The following is a 21,690-nucleotide window of genomic DNA, read 5'->3' on the forward strand; positions in this document are numbered from 1 at the left end:
ATACAGAAACGTCTAATAATAAGGCAGAAAGGGTAAGGCTATTTTGTGCCCCTCTCAGAGTAGACGTGAAATGATTATTACTTGCGTAGCCCCAAAGGAAGCAACAGGATACTAAGAAGTTCAAGTGGATTCACAAATACTTTAATACGTGTCCTTAAGCTGAAACCATTAACTAGCTACTACTAAGTCAAACGATTAACAAGTCTACTCTACCTTATACATGGCTCTTTAGCCAATGCCTTACCATTGCTAATGTGTCCAAACTGATTTAAGTGTCTCTTACAAACCATTTCTCAAGGTCTCTGATGATGAGGCTAAAAATAAGCAATGACACTTTTTTTTTCTAAAGTAGGCTCCATGCCTAAGGTGGGGCTTGAACTCACGACTCTGAGATCAAGAGTCCTATGCTCAACCAACTAAGCCACTCAGGCGCCCCAGCAATGACATTTCTAAAGGAGCAAGATTATGACTGAAGCCACTTTGAAAAGCACTACAGAAATACTGTAAAAACACAATTTTATTAAGCTTTTTAAAAACTGTGATTTAGGTTTTTTTGGGACAATCAGTGAAAACTGAACATGTACTGGATTTTAGATAATGTTAGGGAATTATTTTTAATTGTCTTGGGTATGATAATGTGCTCATATTAAAAAAAGGAAGTCCTTAGCTGTTAAAAAGATATATACTGAAATATTTACAGGTAAACTCACCTGTTCTGCATTTGCTTTCAAATACTCCAGCTAAAACAAACAAAAAATGTTGGGTAAGGAGATGAAACAAGAAGGGCTGCTTTGACAATTATTGAAAGTGAGTAATGGATGGGTCTGTGACAGAGTTCATAATTCTAGTCTCTCTCATGTATATTTATTATTTCCATTATAAAGTTTTTAAAAGAGGATTGGGTGCATGAATTAATACAGCTTTATTTCCAAAGAGGCCTGAATTCTATTTCTTAACCCTAAAAGATAAAAGGCCTATTGTCAACAAAAGCCACCATTTGTTGTTTACTATATAACAGATACCATGCTGTTTTATAGTCATTTTTTAAAACTTAATCTTGAGAACTCTGTAGAACAGCTACTGTTATTAATTTCATTTTAGAGTTGGAGAAACAGGTTTAAGAGATTAAGTGATTCGCCCAAGGTCATACAATTAGGTCCCACACTATGTCTCGAGGGCAGGGCTGAAGAGGGGAGGGGAGGGCGGCTCTAGTGATGCTAATTAACTACAAAATACTTTAGCCCAAGAAAAATAATTATTTCTATTAAGTAATAGTTTAAAAGTTTTAATTACTTTAATGAATAACTTAAAATTGCATAGTATGAAATTGCTTAAAACCAATAGTGTAAAACATTTTTAAATATATCTTCAGAGGTAGTAAAAAAAAAAAAAAAAAGGCTTTTTCCCCACTTAAAAACAGTTTACCAACACAACACTAAACTTGAAAATTCTGGCTCACAAAACCCTCTCCAACCTAACCTGCACTCCCAGCACCTTTGTCAGAACCTCTCTTGGCTTGAACCGTTATCGATGCACGATGAGGTGCCTTAATTTCGCAGAAATGTGCATCTTGTGTCGCCAAGGTGCATCCCGGGTCCAAAGGTCTGTAACAATTTAATACATTTCTGTGCGTCCTGGAGCAGTGTAAACCACCACAGTTAAGGTGCTCAGTAAAATACTTCTTTTCTGTTGCACCCACCACACATATTCTCACACAGGTAAGGCAAGAGTCACACAGGTGCCCGAGATAAACGAATAGGGACTCGGGCTGGTCTTCTTACGAGCAATGCAGAGGTCCACAGGCTCCCATCCCAAGATCCGGAGCCCCCAGCCTCTCCCGCGCGCCGCTGTCACCCAAACGTTCCAAAAGCCTGCAGCGCAACTGGCGCGGGAAGTGCGCACCGCGGCCCCCGGCGCATGCGCGGGGCGGCTCGGCGGCGGCAGGCGAGTCCTCAGCCCGCGCGGGAGACCAAAGAGCCACAGGGAGCGCAAGCTCGTCCTCCCTCCGACTCACCTCCAACCGGGTTTAGCCGGGCCCCAGCCTGCTCCCTCAGGCAGCCCCAGAAGCCGCACGGCTACCACAACTCAGGGGCCAAACGCGTATGCTCGGCCCGCAGCTCCAGACCGGAAATAGCCGCTACGACCCGCCGCTCCGGATTGGGGAAAGGAGATTCCTCTTTACTCACGGCTTCCAAGATTGCCTCAAAGATTCTCAAAAGCCCCAGCACGGAAGCAGGCACGGCAGCCGCTCGCTTTTGTTACCCTCACTAATCTGCCAAACCCCCTCCGGGAAAGCTGGCCCCTCAGGGCGGCCCGCGCTTTCTGGGGGCTGGGGGAGGGCCCGAGGGCGGCCGGCCAGGCTGGGAGGCGCCCGGACCCGCCCCCCCCTTGGAGCCCGCTCGACGTCACGCTGGAGTTCCCGCCACGTCACGCCCCTCCTCCCGCAGCGGAGCGAGGCGGTGCCCCGCACGCCTCTCGCGGAAGAGCGGGGTGGTTCGTGTGTCCCCACGCTAGGGGCTGTGATGGGAGAGTGGGACGCCAGCCGCTGCGCGGTTGGGAGCGGCTCCAGGAGCTGGCGGCCGCCACAGCATTTTTGTTGAGATGCCCTGGAGAAAGCGCAAGCTTTTCTGTCTGGGCAACCTCAAGCCCTTGGTGTGTCTGACTTTAGCACATTTCAGGAAAGCATGTATGAGTGGCCAGTACCACGTGGAAAGTTAAAACTAACTGATGAGGGAACGGACACGGATCAGTCTAACGTAGTTTCTGCCTGGTAGCTATTACCTGCAGTTTAGTGATGTGACCGGACAGCACTGGGTGGTGAGGCCATGTAGCAAAACGATGTGTATTTTGCTGAGGTTAAATGGAAAGTTCCTGAGGACCCTGAAATGAGACGGAATCAGAATGACCAGCATTATTTGTTGGAACAACAAGCTTTAAATTAGGTAATTTAATGTTTTAAAAAATAAACACTTCCTGTGGCTGTTTGTAACGTTCAGAAAGTTACTATGTTTTCTTATTTGATTTCTAAAAGAAGCTTTTTAGCACTAGCAGTTCTACAAGTGAAGTTGAAAATAAGCAGAATAGGCTAGAATCACAGTATCTTTTAAACCAGTTCAGTACTTTTCTGTAATATTTATACGATCTGGGAGGAAGACAGGATAGTATTATGAACTTTTAAAAGTTAAGTAGTATTTAGGAAATCATAAATATAAACTGCAAAGAATTTTTCCACTCAGTTCCGATGTTAAGGGATGAATATCAGAGCTTACTCCTTGAAATTGCACTCAACAGGATGTTTCTGTACCATTCTAGCCATGTTATAGGAACTTTGGTTTCTTCAGGGAAGAGGGTTGCGGAATCTTCATTACCTTATTGTAGTAACTATCATTTGCTTCCAAATTTTACTACTTCATAATACTGTTAAAGAAAATGGGTCAAAAATTGATTGCCATTTCTAAGGTAACACAGGCATAATTGCTTGTATAAATGTTTAAAATGGAAACAGTTTTGTTATAAATGGAAAGAGCTTGTAATCACTTTGTCATTTAACAGTACATTGAAATAACAGTGTATTTGTGGTCCAAAGAAAAACTGTGAGAACAAAATGATCTAACCTGTTCCTCTAGCTTCTAAGGCTCCACTGTCCAATGCATTTATACAAGTCAGAATCCAAAGAATCAGCCTTGACACCTTTTTCCCCTTTAAATCCTCATATCCAATCTATCACCAAGTCCTTTCAATTTTACTTGCCAAATAGATCCCAAATTAATCCCCTTCTTTCCTTCACCATCAGGATATTCCAAAATACCACTTTCTCTTACCTAGTCCGCTAGTTTATTTTCCATATCCACCCAACCAACAAACCACCTAAACCTTTCTCTTCATTGGTGTTCAGAAAAAAATTTGAGTATCTATTCTCAATTCATGCATATATCTAAAATTTAAATTGTATACATGTAAAAAAAAAAAAATAGGGGCACCTGGCTGGCTCAGTCAGTACAGTTAAGTGATTCTTGGTCTTGAGGTTGTGAGTTCAAGCTCCATGTTGGGCGTAGAGCTTACTTAAAAAAAAAAATAAATAAATTGTGTACATGTATTGTTGAAAAATGGTATAGAGTCTAATGGTTAAGTAAGGCTCTGGAGACAGACTTCCTGGTTTTGGATCCTGCTGTAATACTTCCTAACCAAGTGACCTTGGACTGACTTTTTAACCTGTCTCTTTTTCTTACCTGTAAAAGGAGGTTAATAGTACCAACCATACAGGGTTATGAAGAATATAAGTTAGTGCGTGTAAACTGCATAGTACACTGTTTAGATATACAGTATGTGCTCAGAAAAAAGTAGCCCTTATTAGTACTTCTGAGTCCTGAGCTAACTCACAACTTATAAAGACATTTTTTAAAAGGATGAGAAAAAATGGAAATCTAATATTTTTTCCTCCTCCCATCTTAAATTTTACCCACTTTGAGACCACTTCTTTACACTATAGCTACTGTGATCTTTCTGAAAAATAAATCTGATCATAGCTGCTTACATCCTTCAGTGGCTTATTGTTACTCTGAAGATAGCTCCTTTGAACTGCCTTTACTGCATCTCCAGGCCTCGCTGACCTTTTAGTGTCTCCTAGGTCTTCACTTGCCTTTGCTTCTGTTTGGAATTATGAACCAAAGCTACCCCTGCCCTTTGCCTAGCTATTTACTGATCTTTTTATCTTGTTTTAATAGTCTTTTCTATTAGCTCCTCTTATAGCACTATGTACTTTCCTATCTTGTACTTAGTAGTTTTAATTATTTAATTAATTCTCTCTATCCACTAGACTAAGTTTCTTGAGGTCAAAACCATGTCTTGTTTACCTTTTTTTTTGGTTTATTTTTTTGTTGTCGTTCACCTTTTTATCTCCAGAAACTAACTCAGTGCCTGCCATAAAGTCAGTACTGTGTGGATCAACGAATAAATTGAGCATCCATTATGGGATTACTATTTTTTATGTAAGTGAAGAAAATCTTTGAATCCATTTAAAATTCTTGGATTCTCCATGTGAGATTTTATGATGGGCACTTTAGCAGTGGAAATGGGGGGCATACTTATAGATATTCTCTCCCAATGGGAGCTTAGGCCCCACATAGTAGAATAAATTATGAGGTCCCAAAGATATGTGAGAAAACTTTATGACTTTGAACAATGCTTCCCAAACTTTTTCAATACTTAGAAAATGAATATTTGTATTACATATTGTAATAAAAAGATAAGGCTTCTTCCATCTAGAGACAGCAGAAGTTGAAACTCCACCCCCCCACCCCTCCAGCCCCCCCACCCCCCCTCAGCAATGCCCCCTTGAGGGCTGGAATTTTAATGTCTTAGCATACCTGTAACTCACTGGAGGCCCCTGGTTAGGGTGCTCGACTTAAAAATTGTGTGCTGAAATAATTAAAATGGTAAATTTTATATTAGGTACATTTGTACATTTAACCACAATAAGAAAAATTGTGTGGTAGCAGTAAAAACTCAAGGATTCTTAGAACTGTAGAATTTTGGAATTTTAAAATTCTCTAACTCAAATCATTTTAAAACGGTAACCTTTTGTTGATTCTACAATCTGCTTAACTCCTACAGTTGGGTTGCTGAGGGTTGCAGAGGGAAAAATCACATAGCAGGTTATGTGATTTGTTACAGAATATGTTAATATCACTAAAATTACATGGTTTCAAACCTCAGGTAAGGCATCAATTAATTCTTAAAATAGCCTTTGTTCAGCTGCTTTTGTTTCCTTTGCTGTCTTCCAGACCTTCACTATTTTCCTCGAGGTTCTGTATGGTATTTTCACTCTCAGCAGATACCCTAGCTCCAGGTTAAACAGGACAATTGGGGTCAGTAGGTGTGATCTCCCTGCACTTGCCTGTTCCTTTCTCAACCCTGTGAATTAGGCAATACCATTTTGCAGATAAAAATGTAACTCGAATCCAGTTGCTTCTCCCCACCTCTTCTGCAGCCGCCCTGGGTCAAGCCACCAGCATCTCAAACCTCTTCTGCAGCAATAGCCTCTTTTTTTTTTTTTTTTTTTAAATCAACTATCTTTCTACTTACACTGTTTACCCCTTACTGTGTATTCTCCAACAGCAGTCAGAGTAGTCCTTTAAAACCAAAGTCAGGGGTGCCTGGGTGGCTCAGTTGGTTGTGTGTCTGCTTTCGGCTCAGGTCATGATCTGAGCATCCCTTATGGGATTACTATTTTTTACGTAAGTGAAGAAAATCTTTGAATCCATTTAAAATTCTTAAATTCTCCATGTGAGATTTTAAGATGGTCACTTTAGCCGTGGAAATGGGGGGCATACTTATAGATATTCTCTCCCAATGGGAGCTTTAGGCCCCACATGGTGGAATAAATTATGAGATCCCAAAGATATGTGAGAAAACTTTATGGCTATGAACAATGCCATTGGGGTTGGAGTTCTGGGATCGAGCTGTGTGGGGCTCCCTGCTCAGTGGGGAGTCTGCTTCTCTAACCTTCCCCCCCTGGTCGTGTGCGCTCTCTCTCTCTCATTTTTAAATAAATAAAATCTTAAAAACAACAAAAAAAATGAAGTCAGAACAAGATGCTGCTCTGCTAAACACATTCCAGTATCTTCCCATCACCTTAGAATAAAATCAAACCCTTTTCCATGGAGTCAGGACAAGTGAATCACTATATTATATTGGTGTTATCTCCTGAATAATAGTTTTGAATTAGTGCTTTCCTTTCAATTCCCTTATGCCCTTGTTTAGGCCCTGATATTTCTTACATAGACTATAGCCTCCTTGCTTCCAGTCTTCCTTGCCTTAATGAAGTCTCCACACAGTTGCCAGAAATCTACACCAATATTTCTGTTCCTGACATTTCCTTGCTTAAAACCCTTCAGGGTTTTAGCATTTAGGCTCTCCATTCCTAAATGTAATCAGTATAAAAAATTATTCATGAGGACAGCACAACTCAATGTGGATTAGCTGCATTTCAAGTGCTCAAAGCCACATGTAACTAGTGATTACTGTACTGGGCAGTACAGGCCTAGCATAGCATAGGTAATGAACAAATGAATGTCAAATGCACACATAAGGTTACATGGTTTATCTGAAGGACCAGGATGGAGCTAGGACTAGAACACAGATAACTGATTCCTAGACTGAGGTTATTTCTGCTGTTTGTGCTGGGCATTTCTCATCTCTTTCCCACTCCCCACATCATCCCATTCCTCTCCTCCCACCCGGCATTGAGGGCCTGCATTCCCAGGCAAAAAATTTAAAAGTGATTAAACCCATGATGATTATTTGCATAATACTGTCCAGTAATATGAACACACAATACTAGTAAACTGGGGTGGACTGTCTACATTCAGAACTATTTTAAGAACAAGACAAAAGGCTGTTTGAGAGATAAGAGGGAAAAGTTTTGAGACAAAAGAAAATTATGTTAACTGTCAGCATTTGTGTCAAGTTGAACACTTGATTTAGTTTTTTAAGTTGTTTACACTAATTACTAAGTGTTGTTTGGGGGTAAGAGTATATATCAGTTGATGATCTTGCCCCAAGTGCCAAAATGTTTTGTTTATCATTTGAATTGATGGTGGCAAGATGCCAGTTAGGTTGAGCAGTTTTATAATTGTTTTAAGAAATGTATTTAACATTCTACAAAGGATGTCAGTATTATAGTTTTTATTTTAGCAGTTTTAAACGGTCATTAATGTAGTTATAACAAACATTAAAGATTATACATTGCTTTCCATTTAGAAAAATTAGCCTTATGTAGTCTGGCCAACTTCCAACTTAGATATAAGAAGCTTTATTTTGATTTTTACTATGGCTACATATACTTCTTCATTTCTCTTTATGAACTATTAATTTTTTTGTTTGTGTTTTTAAATAACATTCACTTAGCTACTTCACATCAGTAACGGGCAAAGTTTTATTAGATATATAATTTGCCCAATTTAGGAACTATCTCTTTATACTTGATAAAGGTTTCTATACACTACACAATATGCTCTATACTTGGTTAGTTGCCTAGGTTTAAATTGATGGCAGGCTGATCAAGAATGCTAATGATCTGTTACTACAAAATGATTTATTGTGAATGGAAAGGGGCTTCCTTTCTTCCAGGTCAACCATTTTAGATTATAGTGGCTGTTTGGCAATATTTCATACCTATGCATATAGGTCTATGAAGCCCAGGAGTTTTGTTAGTTAGCCCTTATGTCTTATTTCCTAACACTGGCATTTATAAAAACTTGAGAACTTAACAGCTGTGGAGATGATAAAAGAATTTAAGATTGATCACTAAGACTGTAGAATAGAAAAGTGAATTTTATTTTGAGAATCTTGTAAACTAATATTTACCTTTTTATCCAGTAAATCTAGTACTATACTTGCATTCTGTATACACATGTGTAATGCAACCATGATGGAAGCTGTGGGAACAATATTTATGTACAGTAATGTAAATGGGAAGTATTATGAAGGATTAACTGACAGTTGGACTCTATTAACTAAAGCATTCTTAGTAGGTTCACAAGAGCAAACACGTTTAATATTCATTGCTTTTTCCACTTTTAAAAAAATAATGATTCACATCTTATATGCTATTTTTTCCATCTGTAAATTGATGAATTTATTCAATCCTGACAAATAGTTGTGATCTTTAATGTACTCATGCCTCACAAATTACAGGTATGTTTTCAAACACACTGGCAGACTTTGTTTCTCAATTTTTCTCTATTCTATGTTTGAGAAAAATAGACTTTGTTTAAAATATTAGCTTTTTGCTTTTCCTAATCCATATGTCTGTCTAAGGTTAAGGAAGCTTTGATAGCTACCTTTCCAAAAATGTTTTACATTCAAAATTTAGTTCTTTGAGGAGACCTTCAGTTTTGGCCAATACTTTGTCAATTTTACTTAAGTTATAGTCAGAAGTATTAGAAATTAAATTATGTTTTAATTCACCTCACACCCTTGATTACTATTTTTGTGGATTATTTAGGATACTAAGACAAATCTAATATGCTTCTTATCTAAAGTGACCATATCCCCTGGCTTACCAGCAATAGGTCTGGTTAATAGCTATTGTTCTGGTTTAATTATTAATAGGGCTCCTGTTTACTCTCAAAAAAGTCCTGGTTTGGGTGATAAATCATATGGTCAGGAGCTTTAAGGCATTTGAAGTATAAACTAATAAAGAAGGGAAGATTTAAATGACTCTTTGTAGTCAAGAGTATTTCTTTCACAGCTATGTACAGACCAATCTAAATTATTTTTTAAAGAATATTTTGGTATAGGGACGCCTGGGTGGCTCAGTCGGTTAAGCATCTGCCTTCTGCTCAGGTCATGATCCCAGGGTCCTAGGATCGAGTCCTGCATCGGGCTCCTTGCTCAGCAGGGAGCCTGCTTCTCCCTCTCTCTCCCTCTGCTTGTGCTCTCTCTGTCAAATAAATAAAATCTCAAAAAAATATATTTTGGTATAGCCATAAAAGGATTGTACTTTTTGACTTAATTGATACTACTTTGAAATTCCCTAGAGAAGTGGTTTGTTTAATACTGATAGGAAATGGATTCAAAACAATTAGCTATAGTAAAATACAAAGTACTTTTCCTACATATCTTCTCTTTGAACCTAAAAATAACTGTTTCATAAAGGTAGAACAGTTACAGTTTTCATCTTTTCACAGAGGTTGAGAAATTAGGTGGTTTGACTAACACTATATGTACAGACTAGTAGGTCAGTTGACCCAAGACTCCAAACCCAGTTTTTTGGCTATAAATTCTGTATCTGTGCTCTTCTCATAGTACAACATGCTATTTTTGAATAATAAAATCTACATAAAGCTTATTCTGTGCTTTTCTATTTTTTTAACTTAGAAACTATTTTTGAGAAAGTAACCAAATTAAGTTTCTGAATTTTGATCAATAATTATTATCTATCAAAAAAATTATTACCTACAGGCTCATTTGCAGTCCTGGTATGTTTTTCTATTTATTTCAGAAAGCTTACACGAGGTTACTAAAAGCACTTTAAAATTTGATAGCAATTTAAGTCTCATAATTTAGGAAAGGAAAATAAATTGGGCTCTCTCACTCAGAGTTGGAGTGAAGCACCTACTATATGGACCAATCTCAGTACGTTTTGTAGACTTTTTGCTTTAATAATTGTACTTCATAGAAATTATGGCACGTACGTTCTTTAACATGTCTTATAATGGTGGATATTTGAGAGATGAATATAAACTGACTTTTAATGGAGTTAGCAAAAGTGTTCATATTAGCTTTCCCAGCCCTAAGTTTTAGCTTCTTCCATGTTGTAAGTTTAAAATTAAATTGAGGGGCACCTGGGTGGCTCAGTTGGTTAAGCGACTGCCTTCGGCTCAGGTCATGATCCTGGAGTCCCGGGATCGAGTCCCGCATCGGGCTCCCTGCTCAGCAGGGAGTCTGCTTCTCCCTCTGACCCTCTTCCCTCTCATGCTCTCTGTCTCTCATTCTCTCTTTCTCAAATAAATAAATAAAATCTTTAAAAAAAATAAATAAAATTAAATTGATGGACGGGTCTTGAATTATGTTGTTATCTCAGAAGGGACCAGAGCAGGGAGTGCTCCAAAAAACTGACTATGTTGTACATCAATGATGGCATATAGACATATTCCTGGCCTATAGTATTATGCAAGTCCTGAGCTGGAGACAGGACCCAGGATTTAAGATTTAAGCTCTAGCCCTATCTTTGATAATTTGCATGTTTCCTAGACAAATTTTATTTCCCCAACCAAAAAATGAGAATACTCATACTTGCTGTGTCCAAAGGGATTACTATAAGAATGAAATAATATATGTGAAATTTCTTTTTTAAAAAAGATTTTATTTATTTATTTGACAGAGAGAGAGCATGAACAGGGGGGAGGTGCAGAGGGAGAAGCAGACTTCTCGCTGAGCAGGGAGCCTGACATGGGGCTTGATGCCAGGACCCTGATGAGATCATGACCTCAGCCAAAGGCAGATGCTTAACTGACTGAGCCACCAAGGCGCCCCTATGTAAAATTTCTTCAGGAAGACTTCATAGAAGTTTGAAGCAACCTGCCTATTGAGAGCAGAGTGGTAGAAGGCTTTCCAGGCAGAAGGCATGTGCAAAGATTCTGCTATGGGGAATCATTGTGAGTTCTAGAAATTGTAAGTATATAATAATGTATTTGTATAGGTTGACAGTGGGAAATCAGCAGGAGCTCCACCTAATTTGTTGAATGAATTTTAAGTTTTAATAATAATCCTACTGAGCAAGTAATTTAATTCCTCTGTTCCTCAGTTGTTTGTCAGTGATACAAAGATAATACATACCTTGGGTATTTTGCATACAAGATTGTTGACAGGATTGAATGATTATAAATGTATCCAAACAGTATAAGAAACTGGTTAATAGTAGATAGATTTAAGAAGTACAGATAATCAGAGAGGTCTCTTCAATTGCTAAAGTTATGTAATTATAGTGAAATTATTGAATTGCTATGAAAATTGAGACATTTATAATTATAGAAAGGATTAAATTACAACTTAAGTGCTTTTACGTATCTTATTTGATTCACGTAATTAAATAAGTCAGGTAGAATTATTATATTGGTGTTATTTCTGTTATATTCCAAGGGACTTTAAAAATCATCTAGCCCAACTACAAAACTGTATAGAAAGGAGAAACTAATTTCTTCATGTATTTTAGAAATTTGTGGTTTTAAGAAATTATTTACCTAACAGAGATTTATGATCTACTCAGCTTCAGGTGCAAGAAAGGGGGTGTTGGCATCAAGTTGACTGTGATCTGATATAATTTAGTGAAGATCTGAGTATATTTGATAACTCCTTCTGAAAATAGTATCTCTTCGTAATCATCTTTGTTCAACAGTATGTGTCCTTTTTTTTATTTCTATGCCCTTCTCAGTCCAATTTTTCTATTTCACCCTTATGAATTCATTAGCTAATTTAACCACTGAGAGAGTTATTTTTAAAAACTCAGATATTGGTTTTAACAGAGTTCAAGTTAAATGAAAAGATGATATGCTTTTAATTAGATTTATTTATACCTATTTCTTCTTCATTTTCTCTAAACTAAGTTTTTATAATTATGCAACAAATATGATATTTACTTAAGTAAAACACATAACTGGCTATTTCAGTTTTCTGTTTTTAATCTATTTGACTAGAGCCTTCCTCTAATGTATTCTTCTGAGCCATGCTCCAAGATCACGTAAAGGTTATAATGAATTAGTTCTTGTAACCAGACCCTTTTGGACATAGTCCAACACAAACTTGTACTATTCAAAATTCTGTGTTTCGTTATAATGAGAAGTGTTGTTACTTGAGGGTCCAATGTAGTCAATCTATTTTTACTATAATTTTAGCAATGTACACTAAACAATAAAGCCTTTGGATCAATACTGGACATAAAACTACTTACAGAGTACATACTAATTGTTCATTTGGTGCTGTCTGGTCCTTTAAAACTTGGTAGCCAAATTCAGGAAATGAAATGTAGTTTATTAGAAAATACCTTTCTCACAAAAGATCAAGTTTCAATGCATCTCAGGTTTTGTGGGAATGGATCAAATACATCAGGCAAAAATAGGCTAAAGTTCCTTACTTGCCATTTGAAATTGCTTTACTCATTTCTCAGAAAATCCGTTTTAGTTGCATAATGTATTAGTTAAAATTATATTGGTCAATTAAGGAAAAAGCAGTTTGATCCTATTTGTCCTATAATAGTGTGGTACTGGATACCTCTTGGATCCTGCTTGCTTTAGCAATTCCAATGGCAACTGGATTCATGAAGGTGAAACCTGACAGCCCTTCACCTGGCGCTTCTCTGAGGCCTTTGGAAACAAGCACCCCCTGAAAGTGTGAGGAAATTAGCAACCTATGAGGCAACCCTTAACTGACAGAAGTCAGAACTGGTGGATAAATGCTTCTCTCTCATCTTCTGGCGGACAAGCCTGAGGCAGCTTCATGGCCCCTAAGGGTCCTGGGATTGAGGCCCATTTGCCTGTATTGAAGGAACACTTCAAGAAGCACTGTGGTTTTGGCTTTCCCTCCCTCCCCATTTTCTTCTAATTTCCAGCTCTTATTCCCAGGATGATTTCTCAAATAGAGAATTTGCATATAATCTGGAGGACTCAGGCTCTGTTTTCCATGGAGAACCCAAACTAAGAGATAAAGGTTAAACATCAGATTTCCATTTTAGGGGTGCCTGGTTGCCTTGGTTGGTAAAGCATGTGACTCTTGATCTCAGGGTTGTGAGTTCAAGCCCCATGTTGGATGTAGAGTCTACTTAAAAAAAAAAAATTTCCATTTCATTACTTTTTATTTTTAAATATTTATTTATTTATTTTAGAGAGAGACAGAGTGCAGGCAAGGGGGAGGCACACACAGAGAGAGAGAGATTGAATCTCAAGCAGACTCCCCAGGGAGCATGGAGTCCAAGGTGGCGCTCAGTCTCTGGACCCTGATATCATGACCTGAGTCGAAATCAAGAGTTGGACGCTTAACCAACTGAGCCTGCCAGGCGCCCCATCCATTTCACTATTTTTAAGTTATTAATAGAAAATTTAACTTTTGGGTGTACCTTCTGGCTCAGTTGGTAAAGCATGTGACTCTTGATCTTGGGGTTATGAATTCGAGCCCCATGTTAGGCATAGAAATTACTTAAAAAAAAAAAGAAAATTTAACTTTTGAAAGTTTGCATGTGTGGATGGGACAGTGAGATTAATTGTATGCAGTAATTTTTAAGGATGTTAATATGACCCAAGACTGAACTTGTGCATTTGAGGCTATTTTTCTGATCTTTTGATTTGAAGGAACTTACACACTCTTGCTCAGTCTCCTATAGGCAAGAAAATCTTTTCTTGCCACTTTTCAAACTGTTTTGGACATTAGAATAATCTGGAAAATATGTAAATATGTAGATTCATTGGATCTACCCACCAGAGATTCTAATGTGATATGTCTAGAAAGGAGCTTAGCAATCTGCATTTTTAATAAGCATCCTCCAGGTGAGTCAGATGGTCCACAGACTACACTTTGAGAAGCATTGATACGTTATTACGGTGATAATGCCGCTGAGGATAATCTGTGACTATGAAATAAATGAAAGCCAGTTTACTCCACAGGGACTGAATCAGTATCAGGATAACATTAATCACATGTTCTAATAAACTGAGCTAATAAAGCATAGACTGGGCAGTCAGATTAAAAAGATAACCCAATTTTAATTTCAGAGTCGCTGTGCTCTTCCTCTGTAGAAATTGGATTTGGTATTACTTACTTGGCTTTAACATTAGTATAAACATGTGGTTTGTTATGGTACCAATGAACTGCTGAGAATTTAATTTATGCTAGATGTGTTTAATTTACACTTATTGATCGAAATAGCACAACACGCCATTCATCTCAAAGATGTAAACACTAACATCTTAACAAGTAAAGCTGTGGGAAAAGAGACTGATATTGTCATGCTGGAATGGACGGAACAGCTTTTCTTGCTGAATGTCTTGTAGCCAGGTCCCAGTGGTTAGTTCGATATTATAGTTAAAAAATAGTATACTTACTCCTGAACAACATGTTTGTTTTAAATTTTGTTAAACAATTGCTCGGAAAGTGACTAGGGCAGAATTTAACAGCTCACTAAAATGCTATGTAGATGGTATTTACCATTCAGTAATTATTATATTATTGAAAATTGGTTATGATATTAATATTTTTAGAGATGTGACTGATTTTACCATCTACTTCCAGTTAGGAGACCTTGCCCTCCAAATTTAGACCTGTATATGGTAAATGTAAATTTTTAAATAAAGATCTACATCACAGAATTCTATAATACTGTTCCATGTCCATATATGTTGTATTGCAAGCTACATAAAGTTACTGATATTGTATTTCTTAATGTTTCCAGATTTGTTTAGAAATTCATTAGATTTAAAATGTTTTCACGTTGGAGGGAAGTGTTAACTCCTAATCTAAATCATCTAAATCACTGTAGTAACGATAGGCAAAGAACCTTCAAGGGAATAGACTTAAGATAGAACTTTGAAACTAAAAATTTGCCATGCAAGTTATATTTTCACTTTGTCAGTAATACATAACTTCTAAGGCAATAGTTTTCTGAATACTTTTAAGTCTGTATGTCTTTAAGGATGAGCTATAACATTTTCTATTTCCTAGTTAGTCTTTGATCCATAGTAAGTTTGGTTGTTAGTGCCGATTTATCCAAATTAGCTATTTTATAAAGAAATTTAAAAAAATTCTTTTCTTTTTTTTTTCAAGTAAGCTCTATGCCCAGTGTGGGGCTTGAACTCACGACCCCAAGATTAAGAGTTGCATTTTCTACCGACTGAGCCAGCCAGGTGCCCCTATAAAGAAATATTTTGAAAATATATTTTAAATTTATATTACTCCCTGCCTTCTTTTCAATTGTTTATAGTAATATCCACTCTAAATGCATGAAAATAAATATGCAAATTGAATGCTAACTTAATGAGTAATCAAATAAAGCTAAATTGTTTATCTAATAAAATAGTTTTAATAAGAATATTATATAATTAGTGGACTACATTGGTGAAGTGATATTGTTGTCTTTAGGTATACCATCTACATACAAGCTTTTCACTTTAAGAAAAAAACAATTTGGGGCTCCTAGCTGGCACAGTCACTAAGCATCTGATTCTTGATTTTGTCTCAGGTCGTGATCTTGGGGCCCTGATCTCAGGGTCATGAGATCGAGCCCCGTGTTTGGCTCCATGCTCAGCAGGGAGTCTGCGTGGTATTCTTTCCTTCTACCCCTTCCCACTGCTCATGCTTGTGTGCACACACTCTCTTTCTCTCAAATAAATAAATAAATCTTTTAAAAAAATCTCTCAGGAAATTAAAGTTAATTGCAAGAGCTTTGTGTTATAAGTGGATCTATTTGTTGTTTCTAATATCAATTCATAATCTATTTCCTGCTTGTTATTTACACACTGGAAGATGGGTCATCAACCCAACTTATTTATTTATTTATCTTTAAGGGTTTTTGTTTTTGTTTTTTAGTAATCTCTACACCCAGCATGGGGCTTGAACTCATGACCCCTAAGATCAAGAGTTACATGCTCTTCCACCTGAGCCAACCAGGTACCCCCTTGACCCAACTTTAGGTAGGCAAGCTCTTAGAATGCTTTGTCACACTTCTGAACTCCCTTCTGACCCATGATATAACATTTCATAATATCTCACATGTGAACTTTGCTCATTGGTTTCATCTGATAATCAATTTATCATTTATTTAGTATTACTTTTAGAAAATGTTAAATCCTATTCCATCTTACTTCTTACACCCAACACATTTTGGACTCAATCTCTCTATTATTATTTATTACCAAGAGAATGAAATATAATTTAATATTGGCCTACAATAAATTTAATTTGGAAGGTAATCTTTTGGAGGAGCAAACATATTCTAGAGCCCTGAAGAAATAATTCAATTAGTACTAGAAAGAGCACAAGCCTTAGAGCATATAAAAATCTTTGGCCAACTAATCTGATGTCATATAAAATAATAGATACAGGGGCGCCTGGGTGGCTCAGTTGTTAAGCGTCTGCCTTTAGCTCAGGTCATGATCCCAGGGTCCTGGGATCGAGCCCCACGTTTGGCTCCCTGCTTGGTGGGGGAGTCTGCTTCTCCCTCTCCCACTCCCCCTGCTTGTGTTCCTCCTCTCGCTGTCCCTCTCTCTGTCAAATAAATAAATAAAATCTTAAAAAAAAATAAAATAATAGATACAAATAGATATGAAATGTTTTTGAAAAACCTAGATATGAGGCATAAGTAAGGTATAATTTGTACTATCCATGCTACATTTCCTTCCTTTGGTACAGATGATTGAAATTTGAAATTTTAGGGGTTCCTGGCTAGCTCAGTCAATAGAGCATGCAACTCTTGATTTCAAGGTTGTGAGTTCAAGCCCCACATTGGGTGAGGAGCCTACTTTAAACAAAAAAAGAGACTCTCCTTTACCTAAGGAACCTATCTGCATAATAAGGCAACCTTTATTTTTCCAAACACCCCCTTTCACCTTCTTGCTAATGGTCTTCCTCCCCTTTGTTTTTTTCTTTAATTTTTTATTGTTATGTTAATCACCATACATTACATCATTAGTTTTTGATGTAGTGTTCCATGATTCATTGTTTGTGTATAACACCCAGTGCTCCATGCAGAACGTGCCCTCCTTGATACCCATCACTGGGCTAACCCATCCCCCCACAACCTCCCCTCTAGAACCCTCAGTTTGTTTTTCAGAGTCCATCATCTCTCATGGTTCGTCTCCCCCTCCGATTTCCCCCCTTCATTCTTCCCCTCCTGCTATCTTCTTCTTTTTCTTAACATATATTGCATTATTTGTTTCAGAGGTACAGATCTGTGATTCAACAGTCTTGCACAATTCACAGCGCTCACCATAGCACATACCCTCCCCAATGTCTATCACCCAGCCACCCCATCCCTCCCACCCCACCCTCTTCCTCCCCTTTGTATCATCAGACCCTACCCCTCTCCTTGCTCATATAAGCTTCATGTTGCCTCATTGTCTTTGGAATTTCATGTCCATATGGATTCCCTGAAGGACTATTAAGTTTGATTTTCCCCTGTTAATCTGTCTCATGTCAATCTGATTCTGAGTCCAGCTAGAAGGACCACAGGGCAGTAGAAGGCCTTTCTCCTTGACACCTTCCAAGGGTGCTAATTTAGTTTTTATCTCTCTGGCAGAAATAAAATGTATATTCCAAGCTAAGTTTTGACATCTCTTACTTAAGCCATTTGTTGAAATTTATGATACAATCTTTTAAAGAAGTGGGAAGGATATTGACATTTGTTGCACCTATCGTGTTCTAGTGACTATGCTAGGTGTTTTAGGCACAGTATCTCCTTTAATCCTCCCCAAAACTGAGAGAATGGTATGAGCTTCCTTAATTTACAGATGGAGGAAAGAGAATTCAGAGTTAAATAATTCCCAAGGGTAAACTAGTTTGTAACAGCCAGTATTCAAATCCATCTTAGTTTGACTCAAAAGCTCATATGTTTTCCAGTATACTACCTTTTCTCTTGATTGTAAAAATGAGAAACAAATGAAGTGATTATTTTTTAAAGTCCACTTGGATTGAGCTAAATTTACAAAGTTAAGAAGTATCCCTCAGGTAGAAGTTTACCTGTGAAAAAAATAAGGGGATTAGGAGAATTAACATTTAGTTCTAGGAATCAGAATTGGAATTTTTGAGCCTTTGGTTCTCAAGCTTTCTGTGGTCCCATCTCTTTGGAATTCCTCAAGTTAAAAACATTTAAAACATTTTTTGAGAACTTGTGTGCAAAGCACTGTATTAAGAAACTTACCCCTTAGAAAGCAGGTTCTATTACCTCTAAAATGGGTTTTAAATCCTGCAGTTCTGGTCTTTATAACCTTATTGAAACTTTCCTGCCAATTCTAACCAGATTTTTTATTTTATTTTATTTTATTTATTCTTTGGATTTTATTATTTATTTGAGAGAGAGTGAGAGCCAGAGAGATCACAGAGGGAGAGGGAGAGGAAGAAGCAGACTCGCTGCTGAGCAAAGAGCCCAATTCGGTGATCCATCCCAGGGCCCTGAGATCATGACCTGAGCCAAAGGCAGACACTTAAGCAACTGAGCCACCCAGGCGCCCCTCTAACCAAATTTTAGAAGTACTAACTTCTTAGGCAAATCCTAAACTATATCCATGTAAGAGTGCCTAAAACAATACACACACACACACATACACACACACATACATATATATAAATATGTATATATGTATATGCACATATGTACTAAGAAAATAAACATTTTTATTGTTTATGAGCCAGCAGAGACTCATAACATAACATAATTTTACCTTTTTACAATTCTTTTAGAAAATGTAGATTAGATTTCATGTAATATTCAGATGATTCAATGTAGGATAGTGAAAAATACTAGTCTGGGCTGGTATTCAGGAAACTGGGATGTTCTGGCCCCAGCTCTACCTTTAGATTGAATACTAGTGATTTAACTACATTTTGGGGCTTTTTATCCAACTGAAAAATGAGGAGTCGGATGCCTTAGTTATTTATTTTCAAGTAGGCTCCCGGCCCAGGGAGGAGCCCAACGCAGGGCTTGAACTCATGACCCTAAGATCAAGACCTGAGCTGAGATCAAGAGTGAAGATGCTTAACCAAGCCACCCAGGTGCCCCTGCATTAGTTATTCTTTAAGAGTTCTTCAGGTTTAAAAATTTCATGCTTCTAAGTGCTTTTTGTAGGAAACATATGAAGACTTCAGGAAGGAAAGAGGTTGCAGTTGTTAAGAAAGCTAGCATTGTTGACAGTAAGAGTCATAATGTGAAACTGAGTGGCTAGGAATAAGGACAAAGGAATGCATCCCCAACTTAAAGAATAAAGAGATTTTTAGATGAGTAGAATACTTTTTGACCCGGGCCCTGAGATAATGTAGGGCTATATAAAATATACACACATACACTTACAGCTCCCTAATTTGATTTATAAGTCCACATGTCCTTAATTTTAACAAAACATCACAATGCATCAGTATTTTAAAGAGGTCAATTTATGGGAAATACGTAAAGGTCATATTTAATAGGACTTTCATATATTTGAAACTGAAAATTCTATTATATGAAAGCTGTAGAATCCTTTCCAAAGTGAGTTAGGCTTGAAATTTTACCCATATATATTTTACCATATATATTTCATATATATAGGTTTCCTCAAAACCATAAACATAAAAAATACTTACTTAAATAAATTGGAATCCCCATTTAAGTTTATCTTTAAACAATAAGCCCTGTATTTTAAACACAGTATAGTTTAAAAATTTTAAATTAATATGTATAACATACTTACCAGAAACACTAAAAGTATACTCTAATGACATGTATCTATAACTTGCCTGAAAACTAATTGAAAAGAGAAGCATTCAACCGATGAAAAATTTTGATCCATATTCCCCCCTAAAATAGTCAGAATACAGTTTATGCTGAATAAAATTAATTTCAGTTTGCTGAATCAGCATATTCCTTATGCAGATTCAACATTACATAGCTTTTTAGAAGTTTAGCTGAATTTTCAGAAATTTTGCCTCGGAGTAGGACTGAAAAGCATCCAAACCTTCCCTGCAAAAAAATATCTCATCTGAACATTATTTCTCACTTAAAAAACAATTCTTTAATAACATCCTAAAGAAACTCTTAGAGCCTTTGAGTTTGAACATCATGACAAAGTGAGGACCCTAGGGACAATGAAAAAGATGCATCAGTCTTGCTCAGTTTAAGACAAAGTCATATTAAAATGACCTACAAATAGCTCTTGACAGGAAAGTATTCAGTATAATTCTGTTTTAAAAAGTTATTTTAAATCCCAGATAAATTCATATGTCAGCTGCTATGTTAATTGAATGCCCAGAAGATATATGTGCATTCAAATCAATCCAATATTAATAACTAAGGGGGTAGTTTGGTAACCAAAATAAATATAAAGGGATTGGTAACTTTGATTTTAAATGACACAAACTACTTAAAATAAATTAATTGCATCAGTGAAAGAGAGGGGTAAAAGAATTATTTTAAAAATATAATATAAAGGAAGATCCAAATAGTCTTTAACTTAAAAAGTTTTTCAGACCTAATAGGCATGACAAAACCTGTCTTCATTCCTTTCTATTCAGCTCAGCAAGTACTTTTGAGCTCCAATAGTTAATCAGTTACCAGATTCCACAATCTTTGTTTTTCACACTCCTCAATTCTTACTGTGAATTGTTCGTGTAATGTACTTAGGATCTCCAGGCAGGCCAACACTATTTTTTTTATGCCTTAAAAAGGCAATTATTATCATATCCACAATTAGATTTACCATATGAAATTGTTACCATATAGCAACAGCCTATAAAACATAATAGTATGTTATCAAAGAAGTAGATGGCTTAAGATGAATCATTAATAAGTGAAATATATTTAGCAAAATTATTCAACCCAGCTTTCTTCATGACTATAGCCATGCCCAACTTAAAAAAAGTGTAGCAAAAGTATAAGGTATTGTATACCAAATAATCTTTATCTAAAAAAATCGGTGAACTTATGTGTAAGTATTATAAAACAGGATCTAACCAACTTTACAGAAAAGGTATAATCCAGGTATTATCATGTTAAAAATAGATATCTGTTTAAATATCATTTCTTAATTTAACTTTCCAAAAGTGCATAGAAAATTGAGGAATATAAAAAACATATTAACTTACCCTTCAATTTATTTAGAAAACCTCTGTTCTGGGTCAAAAGCGCAAGGTGTTTCACTTCTGACTTCTGAAGCTACGAACTTAAACGGTAAATCAGAGGAAGCCACCTCTCTGGACCATGCTAGAGTTTGCTAGACACTACTGCTATGTAGAAGAGTCCTGCTGCATCTAAGCTATATACAGTGTGCAATGGATAACCTAATATGCTTTTCATTTAACTGGCTGGGCAGGTTTCTACCGTCTGTGGAACATGGAATCAAACCAGAATATGTTGGCATAACAGGCCAGTCAAACCGGTTCTTCTGTAGATCCAGAACCTGTCCAACCAGTCTGCATCAAAGGCTAGCCCAACAAGCTGCAGCGGCTCAGCTC

At 37.0% G+C, this 21,690-nt stretch overlaps 1 protein-coding gene across 6 annotated transcripts in view; it reads right to left on the reverse strand.

Annotated features, from left to right (window-relative positions):
* The window catches only part of RBBP8 (RB binding protein 8, endonuclease), a 110,338-nt gene extending 88,880 nt beyond the window's left edge, over positions 1–21,458 (reverse strand). The window contains exons 1-2 of one of the 6 annotated variants that reach the window (XM_073898416.1): positions 21,322–21,458; positions 2,782–2,880 (exon numbers count right to left, since the gene is read on the reverse strand). The gene's annotated coding sequence lies outside the window, so the exon portion shown is untranslated. The other 5 variants (XM_025886763.2, XM_073898415.1, XM_025886765.2 and 2 more) reach the window with 5 other exon arrangements.
* Positions 21,459–21,690: the final 232 nt, after the last annotated feature.

Source organism: Callorhinus ursinus, unplaced genomic scaffold, assembly GCF_003265705.2.
Source record: "Callorhinus ursinus isolate GAN/ISIS: 27379988/994484 unplaced genomic scaffold, GSC_fseal_2.0 scaffold11, whole genome shotgun sequence".
Classification (NCBI taxonomy): Eukaryota; Metazoa; Chordata; class Mammalia; order Carnivora; family Otariidae; genus Callorhinus; species Callorhinus ursinus.